This window comes from Haplochromis burtoni, unplaced genomic scaffold, assembly GCF_018398535.1.
Source record: "Haplochromis burtoni strain Fernald_Lab_line unplaced genomic scaffold, NCSU_Asbu1 Contig_168, whole genome shotgun sequence".
NCBI classification, from domain to species: domain Eukaryota; kingdom Metazoa; phylum Chordata; class Actinopteri; order Cichliformes; family Cichlidae; genus Haplochromis; species Haplochromis burtoni.
The window spans coordinates 185,731-194,039 of NW_024582529.1; positions in this window are offsets into that span (position 1 = coordinate 185,731).

An 8,309-nucleotide genomic window follows, 5' to 3' on the forward strand; every position below is an offset into this window, starting at 1 on the left:
CGTGTGTCTCTAGAGGTTTGCACTTTTGTGAGCTCCATCATGGTAGTGCTCGGGCTACAGTCATCTCTGCTTTAAAATTGCACATTTCATGGCTGATGAGTCACAGACAGTCACTGAATCAGTGAACTTCATGAACACTAATAATTGACAAAAACATGACTGATGATTCACCAGTTAGTGATGTCGGGAGTCTCCTGTATCTGAGACAGACAGACAAAAAACCTACAGTAAATTACACAAACCAGCAGTAAGACCTGTGTTTTAAGACTCTTTGATTTTTGACAATGAAACGAGTTGATGAGTTGAGGTGAAATACACCCCAATATCACCTCACTGCACCCAAATATAATTTCAGGGTTCAGTTGTAACAAGTCCCTGCATCTGTGTAATTTAGACTGATAGCGGCAGGAAAAGTAGGCACATGTGTGATGGACACGTTCAAAGCAGCACAGTTTGACCCAAAATCAAAGCTGAGATTTGCATTTTGCAGTGCGTGTCAGTACCTGCAGAGCGTCTCTGCATAGCAGCGATTGCGTGCCGTTGCTACATGTCTATATCGAGCAGGATACGAGTCTGTGGATTTTTGAAACAAGAAGCTAGATTCATGTATGATAACGTGACCAGACTGTTGGTGGAGTCAACATCTTGCCAAAAAGAAATGTAGATGCTACAGTTTCAGGAAAACTCATTCATGTGCTACATACTGAGCTTAGTAATACTAGACAAGAATACAAAATTAGAAAAAGCAAAAGATTTTTTTACAGTCCATCTGAGTTTTAATTTATTCTTGTTTTACTGCCCTACTGTTGGTGGGGTGGACATATTGGACAAAGGATGTAGACTATGGAGCTGCCAGGTAGGTGGAGGTTCATGGACGTAGTGAAGGAGGACATGCAGAGGGTTGATGTTACAGAAGAGATTCTTGGGAGAGGATGAGATGGAGGACGATGATGTGGCCTAATGGGAGCAGCTGAAAGAAAACGTTGGTCAAGGTTTTGAGTTCCTGCTTTAGGTTTATGGTTGTTCTAGTGATATGTTTCAGTTTTTATGATATTAATATTACTAATCTCCACAGTTTGAGTTCCCTCTGTCTTATCTAAGTGTCAGTGACTTCCATCACTTCTGTGGGGCGATCGTGGCTCAAGAGTTGGGAGGTCGCCTTGTAATCGGAAGGTTGCCGGTTCGAGCCCCGGCTTGGACATTCTCGGTCGTTGTGTCCTTGGGCACGACACTTCACCCGTTGCCTACTGGTGGTGGTCAGAGGGCCCGGTGGCGCCAGTGTCCGGCAGCCTCGCCTCTGTCAGTGCGCCCCAGGGTGGCTGTGGCTACAATGTAGCTTGCCATCACCAATGGGTGGATGACTGGATATGTAAAGCGCTTTGGGGTCCTTAGGGACTAGTAAAAAGCGCTATATAAATACAGGCCATTTACCATTTTACCATGATGCTGCTTAGTGTTACCCTTCGAGTCATGAGTTCTGCTGTCTTGTCTTTAGGTTATTTCCTGTCTTACTTTGAAGGTTATCTGTCTTTCATTTCTCATTTTACTTTCTGTTTTTCGCTTCTTTATGATTCTCACTGTTACAGCCCCATCGTCTTCATGTTCCTGGTTTACTGTATATTGCATCGTGTTGTTTAAAGTGTCTCTTTAATGTCTCATAATTTTCCCATGTGAAGTATCTCGGACTACACTCTAGTATTTAACTTATTTATGTGATATGAGTATGTTTTATTGTAAAATATTAAGAACTTCTCTGCAGGTTTCACACTTTTCAAAACCACCCACTGAGCCCTCTGGTGGAAAGGTTGAAAGTAACATCATTTAAGTAGTTCTGGTTGTAGAAGCTCATCCGGTTCCCAATCCATCACAGTTCACTGGTCGCTCTGATCTGTGAAAGACAGAAAGAAAGTGATATGTTCTTGTCTTTGGATGGCTTTAAGTCACAGAAGCTCGTAAACAGTCATAACCAGAATGATTGAATCTCATTCACCATCAAATGAAAGTTTGGTTTAGTTTTACTAGGAACTACGACCATTGGAGTTGAATAAACTCGGCTGTCTGCTCCTTGCTATCTAAAATATAACAGGACACTGGAGTAAATTTTTTAACCACCTCACACTTCTGTTTAATCAGTTTTCTGTTCAACGTTTATTCAGCTGTGTGAAAATCCCGGAGGAACCCTGTAACATGGTAGACTAATGTGCCTGTATTAATTCAACTCCATATTATTGTGTGAAGTTGCACTGAGTTGTGAGTGGTTGTGTGTGCCACATTTTTGGTGAGCTAATGGCTGTAATGGGGTTGGACTAATTAGAGGCAGGTGTAACTGATTGCACTGATACACTGGTCTACTTATAGCCCACACAACAAAAACTGCTGTGTGATTTTGTCTCTCTGTGCAGGTTTGTAATGTGATGAAGCCTGATATGTTTGGGATGGATGGGTTGTGCGCTGTGAATTATATAGTGAAGGTGTAATTTTGTCTCTCTGTGCAGGCCAGGGCCTATTATATGCCACAGCCTAAAGGCAGTGGAGTTGCAGAGGCTGGAGTGACCACTGGCTATCTATTTTAAGGGTGGTTGGTCTCAAAGGACAACTGCTAACCCTGTTGAAGTCGATGTGTGGAGTGCAACTGGCGTTGTGGCATAGCTGGTTCTGGCCTTGGGACTGTGTGCTTTTACTTGATCTGCAAATGGGACACTGGACTGTTTTATCTTTTGAGTACTGTATCAATAAATTATCTTTTAGAATTTTTATGACTGTCATTTTTTTGCCCACAGCTGAGACGGTTGGTCAGACCTAGAATCTTTTTGGGTGTGTTACAACCCAGGAATTAATAAAGTTTTATTTAATCTAATCTCAAAACTTTGATCTCAGCCAAACCAATTTACTCAGGAACAAATAAAACACTGAAAAAAGCCAAACAATAACATTTTTAAGTTATCCGAGCGACTTATATATCATGTTTAACCTGAGTAGTGAAAGACCGCGGGGACCTGAAAACAATGAAGCCGGGAGTCTGCTGTTCTCGCAGACTCAAATGACCATTGAACTCCCCGGCTTGCTATCGAGCAGGTGGGTAACAGACAGCTCCGACAACGTCGGAGCACTTTTGCAAATATGTGATATCTTGATAAACCAAGCAGATATTTGAAGTTCACACAGCTACATTCTTGCCTGAAAACATCTTAAAAGTTTATTTTGTGACCCAGAAAGTGTAATAAGAGTAATTTTAAAACTTAGTAGCGGCCGCCATTGTTGGAAACTGGAATTGGCTGGGCCACACTATGAATTCTGGGATTTGGTGGGCCACGAAGGATACACCTGACCCCTGCTTCAAATCTGAGGAAAAGGAGGATGCATTTGTCGGCCGGATTTTGGGGGAGTCTACGAATTGGGACAGCCTTCAGCGCATCGCTGTGACGTAATCTGTCTACAAATGCGGCCTCAGGAGGAGGCAGCCTATGTTTTGGGACACAGCTTCTATAGATTTGACTGCATGCTGAGGCAGCAATTCAGCCATTTGATTCATGTTAAAGCAGCTCATAAGTGAATGAACATGGTGCAATAGAAGTACATTTTTCCAAACACTTAGATTTACTTAAACCTACTTGTCTTTCTAATGACCTACAAATTGTATTTAGGTGTGCTGAAGCAGGGACACATGGAAAAGTCCTCGAGGACTGGAGTTTGGTAATCACTAATGTCTAACCAATCCTCTAGGTGGAGCAGTGAGTGTGTCTTGCTAATTGGTTCTTCAACCAGATGAGATAAAAACGTGATGATGTAAATAAAACTGAATTTATGTCAAAGTGAGCAGTTAAGAAAATTGAAGTCTAGTAAGTTAAGATAAGGAAAAGTACAAAAGAAATTGAAGGACAGCTACCTGTGGTGTCGTGGTCCTGAGTCATTTGACCCAGTTTTCTGTGTTCTTGCATTTTCATGTCATATAGTTTATTGTTAAATTCATTTAGTTAGTCTTGAGTTTATTCCTATACTGCCTAGGCTGTTCTGTTTTTATGCCTTTCCTCCACTTCTGTGTCATGTACCTCCGTTTCCTGTTTTATTGTGAAGGTCTCGTGTTTCCACGTTCAGGATGTCTAGTTGTGCTTCACCTGTGGTGTCATGTTAATTCATGTCAGCTGTGTTCCCCATGTGTTCTCACTTTCCTCGTTATCCTTCTGCGTAATTATGTCAGCGTCTCCCTCGGTCCTGTGTCGTGATCTCCCTCCTGGCTGTGTAATTCTCCCTGTGTTTCCCTACATGTTCCGATTCATAGGTTTCCCTATATAGTTTTGCATCGCTTTTTTGTTCAGCAAATGAAGCTGTGTTCTTGGAGTTTAAGTCATGCCTGTGACAATACATTTGGGTCCTATCCTGCCAGCGCTACACAGCCGTTTATGACATATGGTTGTAAATTAAAATTAAGTAAAGCCACAAAGTGAGGTGAGCTGAAGTAAAAGGAGGTGAGATTAGATGTGGTAATGCTACAAAGTAAAAAACAGAACAATATTTTGACTAAAATACATTAGATGGAATGAAAACTATAATTTTAATTATCAGCATTCAGAAAAAGAAATTAAACTTCTTAAACTGGTGAAGGTTTTAACAAGTGGCTGAAGAGCAGAAGAAATTTACTCTCTTGCTTAAATTGATAAAATTTCATGTGAAAAATTAATGAGTAAATGAAATCAAGGAAATTGTTGACTTAAGTAAGAATTGATAGGAAAGTGGATACACAAAAAGTACTTGATTGCAAAAGAAGTTTGGCAGATGCTTCAGACAAAAAAAACTTTAACGTCACAAATTGGAGAAAAATAACAAACTGTGATGTTTATCTCTTTTATTTACCGACTTATAAAACCCCCTGACGTCTGTTCTTCTGTCATGCTTTAATTCTCTCATCCAGCCAGGAGCCACTTCCTATTGTGGTTCTTGATTAAAAATCATACCGTACTTTATGAAGATTAACTTTAATTGCTGTACATGCTGACTTTTTGAAAACCTGCCTGCTGCTTTTGTCCAAACAACTCATCTGCCCTGCTTTGCTGACTAATCCTTCCTCATATTTTTTCGATAACATTCTTTCACTGTTTGTTTTACTCCTTCCAAATCTTTCCATGAGGTTTAAGGATTTTTTTTTTAAATGTTCCCCTTGGTATGCAACTAAAGAAAAGACAGTCTGAAAAATACCCCTCTGTGTAATCTGAAGAGAAGTTTTGACATCTTTGACACGTCAAAGTCTGGTTTTGCTGTGGTTCTTTACGTCTCTGAGTGAAGCAGGAAGTCGGGATGAGTAATGTGTAAATGGATGAGACGTAAATGAAATTATTAAGAACTCACTATCTTGTGTGCATAATGTTTGGAAAGGCAAATATAAATACACTCAGAATGTGTTCGGTGCAAGATAAATTATATATTTCCTAAGAAAGAAGGCATTTTTGGTAAATATTGCATGCAGGAAACATGATAAGAAAAAATGGCATGGAAAGAGATAAAGTTGGAGGTGGTGAGTGGTTGAATGTGAAAGAACTTAAGTGTTGCTCACTAAAGATTCATAGAATATTAGAAGGTAACAGAATGATCTGCCACATTCATTGCTGTAAGAACTGTCATCACTGCAGTAGTACATCCTCCACATATTTCAACACAGCGAGCATTTACTTTCCATTTACTTCCTTATTTTGAGTTACCACAAGGTAGTGAAATTAAGTTGTCATATCTAATACTAGTCTCACATCCTGAAATATTTCAACTCTACTAAAGCAGCCGTAATACCTAAACCTCGTGTTTTAGAGTTCACCTAAGGACCTTTTTGTCGGGAAAATGAATTTGATGCATGTCAGCAGCCACTTATGTTTTAAATGCATGAAACGAGGAAGGATGTCAGTGACATTTTGTGGCCAGTCAGTCTTGAATTTATAGGCCTTGTTTACTATGCAGACTGAGCTGGGGTGGGGAGGCGGGGGCTTCTAGCCTAATCTGGGGACCTGCAGTGTGGCCTCTGACTGTGACCAGCTCCAGGTGTGGTGTTCCTGTTCAGACATGCTGGAACATGTTCAAACATATCTGAGCAGTTTGGACATCTGAGGCGGGAATTGTTTGTTCTTCATTTCTGAACTTCTGGCATCTGACAGGAAATAAATACTCTGACCGGCCAGCAGCGGTTGGAATCTGTCAAAAAGTAGTAGAAGTAAGCAAAGTTATAAAATCCAGAAAGAGATGTGAGAACTATACTTAATCACTCTGGTGTCATAGTAGCTACTGTTGAAATTCTTAAACTTGTTTATTTTTATTCACTTTTCTTACAAAAGTATTTACTGCCAAAGGTAGTAAATAATAAAGTAAAAATACTTTGTAGCAGTTCTTAGTAGTACCATTAACACTTTAAAACCTGAACCATGAAATAACTACCAGAAATCTTTCATTTTTCGATAATGGAGTGTTTTAATCTGCATGTATGAGTTTTCATTTGTATTACGTTTGCTGAATAAGCCATATATTTGCAATTTAGTCACTAAAAATTTGTCATGCAATTTATATCATTTTTGAGTTTTAAAAAAGAAAGTCACACTCATAATGTAAAGTCTCAAACTCACAAAAATACATGTATCAAATACGATACACTTGGCTTTAAAGGCTTAAATGAATTATGAAGAATGGAATATGGAAACTTAATTGGTTTGTCTGTTAGCATACCTTCATGTTGAGTCCGTGCAAGCGAGTAAAAGTGACGTAAGGAGCAAACACACATGCACTGCAACCTTGAAATTGTCTAGACATCACCCCACAAAGGTGCACATTAGAACATAAATCAGTGATGGAGACAGCTCAGACATTAAGTGGTCATTAGCCTGCCAGCTCCTTAACACAGGGGCCTCCAGTAATCCTCCAAAAAGGATTAACTATATGCGCTATATACACTAAAGTCCAAGCGAGGCCTGAAAAATAAAATAAATGAATAAATAAATAAAGTCCAAATAGCTATAACTGCACTGCCATCATCACACCATATCTTTGAAAGCAGTGCAGTCATTTCACACTACTAAGTATAACCATACTTTACCCGCAGCACCCTTTGAAAGGGAAATGCTGCAAACAAAAAACAATTCGAAAAATACAAGAAGTTATCCTGCACACACACACACACACACACACACACACACACACACACACACACACACACACACACACACACACACAGACGCTTTCATCTTATAGCCGTACAGGGTTGAGTGGACGAATTAAAACAAAGGACAGCAGGATTCAATCAGATCCCTGCAAAACACAAACACAACTCTCAAATTAGAAACTAAACATTTACAACAGGAACTCACAAAAAGGATCAGATGCAGTAAACATGACTGAAAACGGTTGTTAATCTAAAACTGCAGCACTGATAAGTTTCCCACACATAGTAGATCTTGGTCTCAGCAACTCCCACCCTCATAAAACAAGTGTTCACACTGAAATGTTCAGAGACAATTATTAAAAAAAAACAAAAAACAGTTTACTTCTGAAACAGAAGACAGTTCAAGGGGACTTTAAAGCACTCAACAGTGATTCTACTTAAGGGCAGCAGCCTGGCTGCTTACATGTTAACATTCAGGGTCTGGCTGCTGGGCTGGGGTCAGCATTCACTCGGCTTTAACATCACTCTGGTTCTTGGGTAGCCTTGTGTTAACATGTCTGTGCAGATGTTTTACAAAGATCCAAACTTGTGTTAGCAGCATAACGTAAGTGTGTCTGTGACCTCGATGCAGTTCGTGCTTTACGGTTGCACTTGTGTCTTTTCATGCAATAACAATGTAATGTAATCCCCATATGTCCACTCCTCAAAATCTGTCAATAGCTCCATCATTTTGCTCTTCTTTATCTTTAATTCTATATTCTATTCTTGTTTAGTTCAGTAATATATTGTATTAATGCGTTACTGACAAATACTTGACTCAATGTGTGGATATAGCATAAATTGTATATAAAGATGGATAGAGCCACTATGACATCACCTCTTGTTTTCTGGAGTTATTACCTCTTGTATGGTGTTCAGGTTTGATTTATCATTAAGTAACTTTACCCCCCAACACACACACACACATTTACATTACACATGTAGTGTTCAAGTCCAAGGGGAATAGAAGAAGAGAGAAGATTTCAAGGATTGTTACGAAACTGAGGCTTTTTGGACACTGGATATACAGTGGGGCAAAAAGGTATTTAGTCAGCCACCGATTGTGCAAGTTCCCCCACTTAAAATGATGACAGAGGTCAGTAATTTGCACCAGAGGTACACTTCAACTGTGAGAGAC